The 15,973-nt window shown below is 33.4% G+C and overlaps 1 long non-coding RNA gene across 1 annotated transcript; it reads right to left on the minus strand.

Moving 5' to 3' along the window:
* Positions 1-1,675: 1,675 nt before the first annotated feature.
* LOC127845624 (uncharacterized) lies at positions 1,676-4,849 on the minus strand. The gene is made up of 3 exons (XR_008033287.1): positions 4,281-4,849; positions 4,003-4,126; positions 1,676-3,446 (listed from the first exon to the last, which is right to left on the minus strand). It is a non-coding gene; the product is annotated as an uncharacterized LOC127845624 (long non-coding RNA).
* Positions 4,850-15,973: the final 11,124 nt, after the last annotated feature.

Here is a 15,973-nt window from a genome sequence, read left to right on the forward strand (position 1 = left end):
ATTTGTGTAAGTCGCAAGTTTATCAATTGGTAGTAAATACCGAATCAGTCACCGTATTCAAACTCCTACAAGGTTCCTGAACCACGTGACTTTTTCGGCTATGTGTGGGACAATCGGATGTAAACAAAACTTCGCTTCGGGTAACGTTTTTGACAATTTCTTCATTATTTCAAAACCATTTTCAAAGAAACAAAGACGAGTGCCCGGTCATTGTAAAAAGACACAACTTTGTTAAGTTTGCGCAAAATTAATTAAGTATTTTTTCCAAAAAGTGCAACCGCGTGTTTGAAAACACATGAAGTGAAATGCTATGTGTGGTATATTTTTTGTTCAATCAACCAAAACATTGATTATAATATTGTCGAGGGTTTAAAAAATACGGCGGACATTGTTATTCTTCATAGATAAGCTACTTATATTGTATGTTTGCGCAAATACATCTAATCCGGAGTGTGTGTATATAAATGTTAAACTGCGTGGGACACATCTTTTAAATGCTATGTGTGGTATACAAGAATTTGCCCGTCAGTTCTGCATTTGACACAGTTTTGTAAGAATCTAGAACATAAACTTAAGTATGTCCTGAAAATATATCAAATTAACCAAATGTTACATTATTGAAAACTGAAGTAATCGTGTAATGATTAAACAATTTATGTTTAACTGAACATAATTCTTATAAACGCATACATGTTATGTTGAAATATAATATTTCTTTGTTTTACTTATTGTCTTTAAATAAATATAATGATTTATATTTCTGCCTGATTATTAAATTTGGTCCATTTTTTAATGAATGACATAGAAAATAAGAGCACATGCTTTAAAATGGGTTTTACTTCTATTGTTTTTCAGACTTGAAAATGATTAGTCGAAAGATCTGTAACGCTTTTAAGGTTCGAAGCTGTGTAAGAACTACATGAACACCATCAAACCACACGGAAGGTGATATGTGGCAAGTTAATTATCAAAACCACAGTGACAGAGACAGGGACCCCGCTTCATTCTGTGATGTTTATGGAAAGCTATTTCAACTAACTATGCAAACATACCATTTAACATGTATTTTTGCATAAGCAAAACAAAGCGTGTGTATTGATATGTGTGTATATTTATGGGTTTTGTATCTATGTTATTACTAAAATTGATTAGATGAATTTAAAATCTGATTATGTGTGTTAACAAAACAGGTGTTTCATAACAAATAACAATTTAAATCCAATGATGCTTGTTTGTGGTCTATTCCAATATCATCTCCATATGAACATCTTCGAATCCAATAATGCTTGTTTGTGGTCTATTCCAATATTATCTCCATATGAATATCTTCAGTATATCAAAATAAACACGTCATTAATAATACCATTACTTTATAACTAGCATGCACATGTAACAATAGAAATTAAAGCACCAAATACATAAAGAAGTACATTAATTTTCACAAAGAAATTGTAATCAGTCAATTTATGAATTTGCAAATCTTGCTATTCCAACATATGAATTGCTCCAATTAAGTCATAACAAATTATCATCGCCAAAACGTATTGACTTGTGGGGGTTATTATACCAACAAACATATTGAATTGTACAATGCTTCATTTACTCAAATTCAAACGAAATCTGAATAACTGAAAATAGTTTGAGATGTTTAATGAAAATACTCATTCACCCCAGTCATGAAAAGGCGCTGCAAGATCTTGTTACCACTGCACCAAGTAATTAACATTAAATCATATAATGTTGTTAAATTTGTTGAAATATCAAATTTTTATGTAATGTTTACTTTGATTGTTTTCTCTCCCTGCAATACTTGCACCATCTGGTAATAAAACAAACAGTCATTTAAACTTTGGAACATTTACTATACATGTTTGTATATAACAACTTTTAATTGATCAAGATATCAGTACGTCTCTTGAAGGTGCTTCCAAAAATACTTTAATCTCCCTGAAAAGAACAAAATACAAATGAAATAAACTGTTAAACTTAAAAAAAATAGCATGCGTGATATATCAGATAGCTCAATAGAATTTAGATACAAATACGTGATTTTCCAGAAAAAAAATGTTATTGATCCTAGTGTCTATTTGTTTCAAAATGCTGTATGATCTCTTTATGCTTATTTAATAACCATCGTTACAGTCAAAAATGCCTACACATTCCTGCTAAAAAACACACAACTAACACTTTTTGTAGTTTTGTTGCAACAATATTTACATGACATCTTGCACAAACAATACTTACGATTTTGTGTATTCAACAAGTGCATTAGTTGGCATTAACAATTCACAAAAAATTCAACATTTTGTAACAATCAATTTTATAAAAACAAGAAAAAGTTTGCCCAACGGAACTATTTTCCTGTCCGTGCGTGGGTGGCTTTGTGTTAGGAGATCCCCGACCGTGTTTTGACCTCTCTGCCACACCGTTCGCAAACAAATGGCATTCTAAAAGTAAACAAAATATGAATATAAGTTATCGACAATCATGATAATTTCGAGTAACATGAACGTAGGATTATCATATTTAAGGCGCGCAAAACACTACCAACAATGTTTATTGACCAACGTTTGTTATTCAGACAGACTTTTAATATTATTGACGTTAATGTCAATCTTTCGATTCCCTAGTTTAGTTTGTATACCACACATAGCATTTAAAAAATTTGTCCCACACATAGCATCATTACATTTTCATACACACAATCAGATGTTTTTGCGCAAACATACAATGTATGTAGCTTCTCTATGAAGAATTACAATGTCCGCTCTATTTTTTAAACCCTCGACAACATTGTAATCAACGTTTTTGTTGATCGAATAAAAAATATACCACACATAGCATTTCACTTCGTGTGTTTTCAAGTGCGCGGTTGCACTTTTTGTAAAAATTACTTAATTAATTTAGCGCAAACTTACCAAAGTTGTGTCTTTTGACAATGACCGGGCACTAGTCTTTGTTTTTTTGAAAATGGTTTTGAAATAATGAAGAAATTATCAAAAACGTTACCTGAAGCGACGTTTTGTTTACATCCGATTGTCCCACACATAGCCGAAAAAGTCACGTGGTTCAGGCACCTTGTCCTAGGCACAAATAAAGAGCTGTCGCCGCTCGACATATTACTTTTCTAAGACCGTTAATCAATTAAATGATCGCACTTGTGTTTATAACCATAGTCGGGTATGAATCATAAAGTGGACGAATCGCATTTAACAATATAAAGTAGAAAGGAAAAGCAAAATAACATCATATGCATTTCGAACCTTTTATTTCTCGATTAATGCACCAATACAGGAACACAGGTTAAGTTTTACCATTTCAAAAACAAATGTCAAAGCTGGGACGGATATTTGTGTTCACTGATTTACAAATTGTCTCTTCCATCACGCAATGTATCATTCTCCTGTGGGTATATTTCAACTACAACACCATCAGATTATTCGCCGCTGTAATGAAATACATTTTATTGTTTACATTTAAATAATCCAACTGAAATGTTCGTTAATTGTTTAGTTTCAAATAAAAATTTCGTATCTCAAACACTGAAATTAGTCCTCATTTTATATTTTTAAACTGTGCCAAATGTATAAAATACGATCACATACATGTTATAGTGACCTCGCATGCGTTTCTCGTTGGTTGCAAAAAACTTTACTTGTGCAGGCACTAAGTTATCTTGGTTAACGATCCAAGAATATCATCGTACACACGTATAATGAGTAATTTTAGTAATACATGATTTACTATGATTCATGTTCAAAATAATAATAGTCAACAATAATTATTCTCCGGCATATAATATCAGATGAAACATTCTTATTTACGCCCAAAATTCCTTTATTTTACTTATTCAGGTGACCAAATACCTAAACAACACATGACAATACATGCAACACGAAATAACACATAAAAAGTATATAAGGATTCGCGATGTTGAACATACAATTACATGCAAATGAAATATTGCATTTAACATATACTAACCTTAACTGGTTCACAAACCTTATTTCACATAGCGGAATGACGTCATTATAGGAACATGTGTAGTCTGCCAATTGGAAGTCCTTCTGGCTTTTAAATACAGCACACTCTCCTGCCGACCAATCCGGCTCATCTGGGGCCCAGCCTTGTTTATAACCCAATCGACATTGTTAGACCAGCTATGACCAGCGTCTACGATACACATATTTAAACCCGAAAATTAATCTTGAATAAAAAAAGTGGTCTATTTGTAATATAATTGTATACGTGGCATCAACAAATAAAAAATACACGCGTACCGAGGAACGTAGCAGTTGTGTTTGTGTCCACCCATCTCCAATATCCCCGTACAGGCTTGTCGGTAAGTCCCAACCAATAGCGCCCTGTACAATAATATTGCAAATACATATCCATTAACAGTTTTCGTAACTTTGTTATACTGTCTTACAACACGATATAAATTGATAGGGATACTAGTTCTGATACTGTCTTTTTATTCTATCGCCTTTCGCAACGATTCGTAAATGTCTTCCTTACGTTTTTACAGGGCAAGGCTGAGACATGCATGCTCTGTTCGAAAAGAGTTCGTAAGTCCATACCTTGAAGGGTGCGAACTCGTTCTCTGGCGCCGAATTAACGTGTATGAGGGTTCCTCCATGTGACATACAGAAACGCTTTGCGAAAAGAAGTAAACATAAAGTAAATTACATGTTTGAACCTACACTGTGGATGTTTCTCTGTCTAAGTATTATAATGTGCGGATTGAATAACTATTACTCATCTATATTTGATCGGTTTATGAAATTGATTTTTTTGGTGGCGTTCTAATGTATTTTTTCTATCGGTTTCACGATCGTCAAACGGCATATTGTTGTCACTTAACAACGACGTCATTATTATATTGTCTAATGAAAAGCAACGTCATTAATTTCTTGCAAAACAATGACGTTATCTCTTTATTTATTGGTGAAATGTGGTAAGGGCCATACTAATTTATGATCAATTTAACATGAGCAGACTATGAAAACTGCATAACTTTACAATGATTAAACAAGTAACACTAGTGTTTTAATTAACATATCCCAATGCAGTTTGTCCAACAGTATGTGAAAAAAAACATCTGCAGCATCATTATTGTGCGTCTTGTTATGAGAATACAATATTTGAGATCAAACCTTAGCTGTCGTGAATTTTAAGGGAGAGTTACCGAACAGGTAACAGGATCTTTCAAATAACAGCCACCCATCACGACAACTAGGCCCGACGTCCGCTGTAAAAATATAAAATGCGTAACTGTAACAATGACCATATAATTCTTTATATGTGCCTCGGAACGAGAACTTGACCTAAATTTAAGCATCCAATTCCTAAAAATGACGACGTTATGTCTTTTTTGTGTTTAATGTCATAAACGCCGACTAGCGCCGTTTTTAATGAAATGACGTTTTAATTTAATAAGTATTAGTGCATGTTATGCTGATCAGTTATATTTATAAATGTATTTACCGATTAACATTTACGAATAATACTGGTTTAAATTTTGCTACGTGTTTAATGTTTATGATAATGTGAAAAACCACTTATAAACCGTAAATTTATGAAATATAAAGAAGTGAAACTCAAGAAGCAGACACATTATGTTAAAATTTTACAATTCTTAAACAGTGCAGAAAATCGGTATCAATAGGTTTTGAAAATGTATGCATTAAACTATTTACACTCTGATCCCATGATATATGAAATAAGTATGTAAAAATTATATAATTTATGGTGTTGTGTTTCGGAATAGAACTTCATAGTACACGTATATACACAAATAGCATTTAATAATACACGTATGTTAATTAATATATCGATACATCGATTATTAGTGTTTCTAACGATTGCATTTATAGCGTTTTGTTTAGATTTCAGTAAATAAATTAAAAAAAAACGTTTTTTAACAAATCTCATTGAGTCGTAATTTTGATTGTTTGAATATGTTCCAGACATTCCTTTTTAATTATACGACATTTTAAAAAAACTTGTCATTCAGTCCCTTTCACTCACAACAATCATTCTCATTCAAACAGTTTTACATACCTGTGTTACACCCGCTTCCATGGCAAGGGACGATAGAAGCATTAAACAGTTCACAAGTTCTGTTAGTGAACCTAAACGCTTGGCACGCTTCAAATTTGTGGCATTGTCGAGCTCAATGCAATTCATTGTCAGTTTGAAGAACAATCACTCGGCCGTAACTCGGAATCCCAGCCTTCTCCCGGAAGTACTGGATCTGCATGAGGCTGAGCAGCACGGGAAACACTAAAAAAAAAACACACAATATGTTCATTAAGTTCCATTTGAAACAAACGCATATAGTTTTCAAATTGAAATATTTATGATCTTGCTATAAAATAAAATTCAACACAGTTTTCATAAAACAAAAGATCATTTAAATGTCGCATTATTCAGTTACTCTTATATCGATATTTTAAAGTCTGTGTGGTACAGTTTGAGCAAGATGGTTTAACAACTGTGTTTATTGTTCTTCAATAATGCGACAACTTTTGCAACATAACAAACGAAATGATGCTAATAACACAGACATTACGATTAAATCGGTGCGTATCATTATCAAAATCCTGAATATAATTTCAATGTTTATTAAAAATGAATTTTGCTGAACAAGTCGAAAATTAAATAGATAATAACAAGTATGAACGACTTGTAATTGTGTTTAAATCAGCGAGCAATTATAAAAATAAAATAAGATAAAACATAGACAAAATGACACTTGTGTACTTTTTTTTTCTAGAAACTAACATCGTCTTAATACGACGATTCCAATGTCGTATGTGTATTAAAACAAAATACAAAAACATTCTGAACGCACCTATTATAAAACGTTGTCCTAACGATTACATTTTTGCTAAATGTGTATACAAAATTTTTAAGAAGTACAGACATCGAATGATACTTGTTTCTAACTGAAACTGAGAATGTCACTTCCCTACATCTTACATATTAAGCAATAGCATCCCAGTGCAGAAATGTCGCTGACATCAGTAAAGATTGAATTCAAGTATGACAGCAAAGTTCTCAAATGTCAGCACTTGTTCATCCAGAATTGTGTATGGCAGGTGAGACAAAGAACACCCGAAAATTAATCCGCTTCCATAAATAATGTAATATTAAATTTTATAATTTTCTTTGTGCCTATTCAACTCCTTGTGCTGAAGAGATTAAGTATCATGCAATAGTACGGTCGTCCATTACTAAATTGGAAATAATATTGACGTGTTCAATCAGAAACGTTACATATCAATGAACATGCGCAAGTTACTCGACACAGGCATATCCTAATTTGTTAGTGAATGACAAAATAATGGTAACAATTGTTTATAAAAGTTAAAACATGCGACTAAAAATAAAATTGCCAATTATTATATGTATGGCATTTGTTTTGCTATATTCTGAAATCGGGTTATAAAACTACACCTGCCTACTGATAACATGGTGTTCTTGTTTTCTAACTAACAAGTTTCTCATACATTGAATGCCGTATACACCTTTAAAGCTACACAATGTATATATTACGCTCTTAAATACTTCCTTATAATCACGAACAGCTGAAAAACAAAGGATATCAGAAGTCAGATGTTTGTTGTTCATCTATGTGTATTAAAGCCTTAGCAAAGTGATACGATGTTCATCGGACTCGCCTCACCAACACCTTTTAAAATAAATGCATGAGCAGGGACCATGTTGCTCATCACAATGTTCTTCTCTTCAGTATGGTTAAACCTACATATCGTATGACTTAGACTGTTTTTGTGGTCAAACAGTCCATGAAAATTTAATGTTTCACTCTGTCATTTTGAATAGCATGATGCATTATTTTTTATAAATTATTTCATTCAGCGGCCACATATTTTGACCATGCAATGTCGCTCTAATGGGGTTCATTTGTACAAAATGAGATTTTTGCCATGGAGCAAATACAAACTGCAAGCATAACAAAGTAAAAAGCTACAATTATCCTTAAAGCTAACTACATATTATGTAGTGCGATCAATACACTTTGCATGCGTGTGACATGAATACACATTTATTTCAGCATATTCTTCACGCACTACTAAAGCAGACCACGCAAGCTCAAATTTTGGTCTTAAACGAAAACAGCAAAGAAATCAGTTAATGCTTGACACAGATATAGCATATTGAAAGTATAATTCCCATATGGATATATTGCACTCAATATGAAAGGAATGTAAGCTGCTTCTGAAGGCAAACAGAAACACGCATTGTTTTATCGATAAAAATATTTTAAATAAGACAGAAACATCCTGGTTGGAGAGTCTACGACTTGAAACTTTAAAATGAATATTGACATGGGGCCGCCTGGTTATTGGTGGTTTAAACTGGTTTACACTGGTTCACGCAGTGATTGTTTTTAAACAATAATGCGTTACATAAAATATTCAAACACGTTCACAAACATAGAATTGGAGAAAAAGTACGTTTAGTAAAATCGTATATGTTTGGAGTAGTACATTAGTATGGGACGTTATTATAACATTGAACATTGGCATGCATTTCAATACGCTACCGAACGTTTGAATTATTTATACAAATCCAACTAATTCACAGTTTGTTGTTTGGTTATACCGACTTAAAGTGATTCAAACAATGTAAGGTCGTCGTGGCGTTCATTGTAAGAGCGTTCTTAAGGTCTCTCCATATACACCCAGTAATGATCCTAGTTCCAGGAAGCGGACTCGAGAGCATTTCAAATAAGCCTAAGGCATTCGATGCAATCGAGCTGAAGTTAATAGGTTTAAACTTAACATACTTGCACTTATCGAATCCTCTGGTTGGTTGGCTCTTAAGACTGCCACAGGGTGTATCATTCATAATAATGTTAGTCCCTTATCAAGCTAATTTTGTTTATCGAGTGCACATTCCCGTTACCTACTAGTATTTTCATTGTGTGTGTGTGTGTACAAAGAAATGTTCTAACTGGTTAGAGTGTTAAACAATAGCCGCAATGACATTCTACGTTAACTGTATCGTGCACTGTATTTTAATGTTCGTAATTGTGATATTATATCAATACGGTTCTTCTTTAAGTTTCATATCAAGCGTGGATGTTCTCGCTTCTTTAATCATATATTTGCACTGCTTATGACAATATCAATGTTAAAAAGAACTCATATATATTCAAAGTCCGCGTAATTGACTATGGTCTATATTTGAGTAGCGTTTGCATTTACCTGAAAACGAAATATTGTTTACATTTAAGAATTTAAATACGTTAACATGCATTGAATCGAAGAAGACGCACATTTATTGTAATCATATAATTTTGGAGCAGTTGTTTAGTATGTGACGACAACATAACATTGACCATCGTCATGTATATCAATAACCTACCGATTGTTTGTATTGCATGTCAAAATTCAACGTATGTCACACACACAACACAATGCGATGTTTTTATACCGACCCAAAGGGATTCAAACATTATTGCACTCATCAAATTACCATTTTGCTTGTCTCTCAAATCTGGCCCACGGTGTAGCCCTCATATGTTTGTCTATTTTGGTCTTCTTTCAGTTAAATGTTATTAATGGAATGCAAATGTTCCTCACTCGTATGTCCATGAATTTTACTTTTGATTTTGATTTTTTCCTACGAAATGTTTTAACTGGTGTGAGTGTTCACAAAATAATCACACTGCGTATTACAATATAAACATTAAATAACTCGGCATGACGACCGACTGTAAATGGGTGATATAATTAACGATATAAGACATAGTTTGAAGATTTTCAGTTTGTCGGTTCCTTAAAATAACAGTTGTCGGAAAGAAATAGTTTACATCCGGACCCTGGCTCCCTATCACTTACAAGAATATCAATTATATCGGTATGTAAGCTAGCAAGCGATATAGACACTACAAAAGTTCTCCAAAATACATATGTCAGTATACATGCACAAAGGTGATAAGGTGATAGCATTATTGAACTGAGAAGAGAACTATATGTAGTGCGATAAGAACTTTAAGAAAACAAGATGTGTTTGTGAAACACAATGTCCCCCTATATGACGTTTGACCTTGAAGGATGACCTTGACCTTGACCCTTCACCACTCGAAATGTGCAGCTCCATGAGATACACATGCATTTCAAATATGAAATTGCTAGCTTCAATATTGCAGAAGTGACATTTCATGAGCAATTTTGACCCATATATTTGACCTTGAAGGATGACCTTGATCTTTCACCACTCAAAATGCGCAGCTCTATGAGATACACATGCATGCCAAATATCAAGTTGCTATCTTCAATATTGCAAAAGTATTCATAAAAAGAGCGATTTGGTTCACATATATTTGACCTCTGACCTTGAAGGATGGCCTTGACCTTTCAACACTCAAAATGTGCACCTCCATGAGATACACATGCATGCCAAATATCAAGTTGCTATCTTCAATATTGCAAAAGTACTCATAAAATGAGCGATTTTGTCCACATAATTTTGACCTCTGACCTTGAAGGATGACCTTGACCTTGACCTTATACCACTCAAAATGTGCAGCTCCATGAGATACACACGCATGCCAAATATCAAGTTGCTATCTTGAATATTGAAATACTGCCAAAGTGTACATTAAATGAGCGATTTTGACCCATATATTTGACTTTTGACCTTGAAGGATGACCTTGACCTTGACCTTTCACCAATCAAAATGTGCAGCTCTATGAGATACATATGCATGGCAAATATCAAGTTGCTATCTTCAATATTGCAAAAGTTATTGCAAATGTTAAAGTTGGCGCAAACCAACCAACCAACAGACCAACCAACAGACCAACCAACAGACCAACAGACAGGGCAAAAACAATATGTCCCCCACTACTATAGTGGGAGACATAAAAACGTAAAAATGCGAACATTAGTAATGGTTAAAAACGGACCATATAAATGTATAAGTGTCTGTTTTTCTTACTTTTTATCCGACGTGAAGAACTTATAGCCTTTTATAAATGTTAAATACTAAGCAGTGATCGAAGACCTGATTGCTGTATATTCAAAAATGTTAAAAATAGTTCCAACACATATAATTAACGTATTACTTTTGTCCCAATCAATTATTCCTTACGATTACGGTTTAATTTTTATATACGGTAGAAGCATTTGTTCCATTACAAAAATATTCTGCCCACTTCATATATTTATTATGAGAGCAGTAGAAGGTTACAACTGTTTACGTAATCGTTCTATTGTGTAAAGGTTCATCACAGTTATGTGTCGTTTTTAATGTTTAACCTTTGCGTTGTGTAATCCTTTACAAATGTAATTACAAACCCCATAATAAAGTAAGATTTATTGCACAAGCGATACCTGCTTATAGCATTAGTTTTAATTTATTCTATGTTACCGTCGCAATCTCTAATCATGATACTTAATTAACTCGAGGACTTGCTTTGGAACTTAGGGTTTTACGAGGTATGGCTTTTTCAAGATGTCGGAAACGATGAAGTATTTATTTCAAACATTAAACACATATTACATGATAATTTTATTAAAAACTGCAATTCGCGATAGTGTAACTCAAACAGAGCCTATTTGAATACAAATAATGCAATTTTTAAATTTCAACCTTATTAAGATTTGTGCTCAATAAAAAAAATCGAATAAGTTACTCTAAATAAAGACGCTCTTAACATAGATTGTATGTCGAAAGTGGGAGATGTGCTGAACCTTTTCCCGTTCCTATAGGCGAAAAAAGAGTGTAATATTTGTAATACATTGGAAGATGAATTCCCCTCTGTTTTATAGTGTAGGATGTATTAAGAGTTAAAATCTCAGTATATACCATTTTATTATAGACACCGACCTTACATGCTAAAATGTATTGAATTACTAACAACTGAAAATAAAACGTTGCTACACAAATTATGCTGTTATATATATACAGATAATACATCCGTAGTAAGGGATAAAAATAAATATGTACCATGTTGAACTATGTATTTGTTAAATGTTGTAAAGTTACTGTCATAACTCTATGTGGTTGTCTTTTATAAACTGTCATTATTATCTTTTCAGTCGCTATATAACAGTATCGCACTTAACAATACATGTCTTCTACGACAATATGGCTGTTATGCATTATAAGAATTGTATTGCATTTAATAACGGCTTTTATTTCACATGTAAACGCTTTATGTTAATATGGCATTGTACATGAACTTTAGACCGTCTCTCTATATTTTTTTCATAGATGGTCTGTATAGGGTCTATGAAATCCATGGTAATCAACACCAAACGTCGCTATCCTATTACATTTCTTTTGAGTGTTTGTTTATATTCGGACACCGTGTCATTTTAATTAAACAATTTACTGTCACCAGAGCCTTTGGTCTGCTTATATTTTCGTTTCTTATAGGTGGCAAGCAATGGCCATTGCTAATGCTATTGTTACATGCATGAGCTATGATTGACTTGTATTTTATTACAGTTGACTGTACGATAGTTGAATATACGAAAACAATGTAAAGTTATAAAATAGTGTGCTATTATTCTTAAACATCAGCATACTATTAGGTATACAAGTATGAAAAGCATGTGCCGCATGAAATGAGTTTTGTTAATATATGGTTTAGTACAAAGTATAATTACAATTTAATGTTTTCATGTGTAGACTTAATTTATTTAAATTATTTTATAGTTGCTTTATCGATGAAATTAATTAGCTTCACCCTTATTTGACGTAAGTACACATATTTTTTTTATAGATATACTATCGATAGTTAATTTATAAAATATTAATTAAAAATATTTGTATTGTGGCAATGAAACGTATTATTATTGTGTATAGTCAAGAACAATAACTGTGAAAACACTGTACGCTTATTGTGTCCATTTGGCCTTTTGGCCTTCTAGGTTTGACGATAATAAAACTTGAAACTTGAAACGTTATGTTCACTTTTAGCAGAGTAGGTTTGAATACTACGGAGGACCTCCATCGAAGTAAATGTGAATCCAAAAGCGCCATGTGCATCAGACGTACATTTAAACAGTGATTTCGGATCTCCCGTGTATTTTGGAGTTATTCAAAGCCATACCAACAATAAATGATCGCACTTGTGTTAATAACCATAGTAAGGTATGAAACATAATGTCGACACATCGCCTTTACGATATAAGGTAAAAAGGGAAAGGAAAAATACAAGCATATGATAATCGAACCTTTTATTTCTCGATTTATGCCGCAATACAGGAACACAGGTATGTTATAGATATTATTTTCAAAACAAATATCACTGCTGGAACGGATTTTTTTGTTCAACGATTCACAAACATTTTTCTTCCATAACGCAGTTCTACATATGCTCATGTGGGTATAGTTCAACCAACAACGCCAAAAGATTATGCGCCGCTGTAATAAAATAGACATTAGTTTGTATATATAAATAATAAAACTCCAATGTGAGACTTTTTTAGATACAAATACATAAGACGCTATTAAAATTCTGTATCTCAAACTCTGAAATCCTTTCTTGAAAAACTGCTGGAAAATGGGACTTTTGATTGACGTAATTCACCAAATAATGAGGCCATGGGAGCATGTACATATTCGCGTCGTTCAACATAGAATAACTTTTTTTTGGGGGGGGGGGATTTATACATGCATTGTTGCGTTGGTGACTAGCAGTGCTGTTTTTCATCATACGAATATATTTAATACATAGAATATGTCATGGTTGCGGTTGTCAGATAATTATTTCGAAATCGATGATTATGTTAATTGAACTCCAGTCACACAGTGGGCCTCTGAAAAACAATGAACTCATGCGATACAACAAATCGGAACAACACAACGCAATATTCCCGAATATATCAAGAATGTTTAAATTATCTTAATGCAAAATAGTAATACATAAACGTGCAGTAAACAAACAGTATATACAAATGCAGTGTTCTGATTGGTATGCATTTACTATCACTAAGTTATCTTGGTTAACGGTCCAAGAACACCATCATACACACGTATAATGAGTAATTTGGTAATACATAATTTACTATGATTTATTCTCAACTTAATAATATGAAGCAACACTTATTCACCAGAAGCAATATCAGATGCTAGACTCGTATTTACACCAAGCATTCTTTTAGTTCACTCATTCAAGTGACCAATTACCTAAACAGCACATGACGATGCATTCAACATGACTTAAAACATAATAAATATATTAGGATTCATGATGTAGAACATACGATTACATCAAAATAAAATATTGCATTTAACATATTACAACCTTAACTGGTTCACAAACCTTATTTCGCATAGCGGAATGACGTCATTAAAGACACATGGGTAGTCTGCCAATCGGAAGTCTTTCTGGTTATCAAATACAGCACACTCTCCTGCCGACCAATCCGGCTCATTTGGGGCCCAGGCTAGTTTATAACCCGATTGACGTTGTTAGACCAACTAAGACCAGCGTCTACGATATACATATTACAACCCCAATATTAATCTTGCATTAAAGACACGTGGTTTACTTGTAAAATAACTGTATGTGACATGGCATCAACAAATATAAAACACACGCGTACCGAGTGGTGTTTGTGTCCACCCATATCCATTGTCCCTCTCTGCAGGCTGGGTAAGTCCCAAAAAAAGCGCCCTGAACAACAATGTTACAAATACATTTCCATTTTAAGAGTGCGTTACTTTTTGTTAACTGTCTTACTACACGATATAAATTGATGCAGATACTAGTTATTATGTTGTCTTTTTATGCAATCGCATTTTGCAACGATTCTTAAAGTTGTTTTACGTATGTTTAGGTCAAAGCAGAGGCATGCATGCTCTGTTCGAAGAGAGTACGTTAGTCCATACCTTGAAGGATGCGAGCATGGCTCCGTACGAAATCGTTCTCTGGTACCGAATCAACGTGTATCAGGTTGCCTCCATGTGACGTACAGAAATGCTTTGCGAAAAAACGTAAAAATAACGTAAATTACATGATCGAACCTCCACTATTGATTTTGTTATGTCGATATATAATTATGTAAAGATTGAATAACATTCATCTGTGTTTGATCGGTTTATGAAATGTTGAAATATACGCCAATGGCGTTAATGCATACATTAGCCAGTTAATACATCGATTTACTGAAGAATGGTATTTTAAAATGCAACGTAATGTGTATAAATGCGGCATGTTCTCACGGTCAAAGTCGATAATTTCCTTGCGTTTTAATGTCGTTTCACTATCAGTTTCATGATCGTCGAACGGCAAAGTGTTGTTCCCAAACAATGACGTCATTTTTATATTGACTTATGAAAAGCAATGCTATTAAAGTTCTTGCAAAACAATGACGTAATCGAGTCACTTATTGGTAAAACGTGGTGCGCTCAATGAATAAGTATGAGCAATTTGTACACGAAGATGGTTCATCGGGTAATGAAACGAAGGTCACGTGCGCAGATTATAAAAAATGCAAAAAATGCAATGATTTCACAAGTAACACTTATCTTTTAATAAACATAGCCCCGTCCCTACTGCAGTTTGTCAACAATAAGTATGTATATACCGAGCTCTAGCATCAATTAGTGTACGTCAAATTATGTGAATAAAAAAACAAAATTTGAGATCAAACCTTAGCTGCCGTGAAATTTGCGGGCGAGTTACCGAACAGGTAAAAGGATCCTCCAAATACCAGCCACCCATCCGGACAACTAGGCTAGCCGCCTGCTGTACAAAATATATAATGTGTAACGGGTCACCATGCCCATACAATTGTTAATATAATGCAATAAGGACAAGTTCCTTATAGTTAGTGTTGTCACATTTGTGTAATGAAACAACAACTTGTTCGTCGATATGATACTGTTTTTCATTCTTATTGTCTAATAATAATACAACAGCCAGCTTACCCATTACACAAACATCTCAAACATGTATACTCTATATGAATATGTTTACTT

The sequence above is a fragment of the Dreissena polymorpha genome, chromosome 9 (genome assembly GCF_020536995.1).
Source record: "Dreissena polymorpha isolate Duluth1 chromosome 9, UMN_Dpol_1.0, whole genome shotgun sequence".
Taxonomy (NCBI): Eukaryota; Metazoa; Mollusca; class Bivalvia; order Myida; family Dreissenidae; genus Dreissena; species Dreissena polymorpha.